This window comes from Octopus bimaculoides, chromosome 24, assembly GCF_001194135.2.
Source record: "Octopus bimaculoides isolate UCB-OBI-ISO-001 chromosome 24, ASM119413v2, whole genome shotgun sequence".
Taxonomy (NCBI): Eukaryota; Metazoa; Mollusca; class Cephalopoda; order Octopoda; family Octopodidae; genus Octopus; species Octopus bimaculoides.
The window spans coordinates 35886154-35886554 of record NC_069004.1 but is presented as its reverse complement, the minus strand read 5'-3'; positions in this window follow the sequence as shown (position 1 = coordinate 35886554).

Here is a 401-nt window from a genome sequence, read left to right as displayed (position 1 = left end):
ATAACTACGTACGTAGGAACGTACGAACGAACGAACGTCCATACGTAAGTACATACGAACGAAAGAACGAACGAACGTACGTACGAACGTGCGAACGAACGAACATTCGAACGAGCCAAAGAACCCGACGAACGAACGAAAAACGAACAAATGAACGAACGAACGAACGAACGAATGAACGAACGATTGAACGAACGAACGTACGTACGTAAGTACGTACGTAGGAATAAACGAACTAACGAACGAACTAACGTACGTACGAACGAACAATCCAACGAACGATCAAACGAAAGAACGAACGAACGAATGTTCGTACGTAAGAACTAATGAACGAACAAACGTGCGAAGGAACGAATGAACGAACGAACGTACGTACGAACGTACGAACGAACGTACGTACG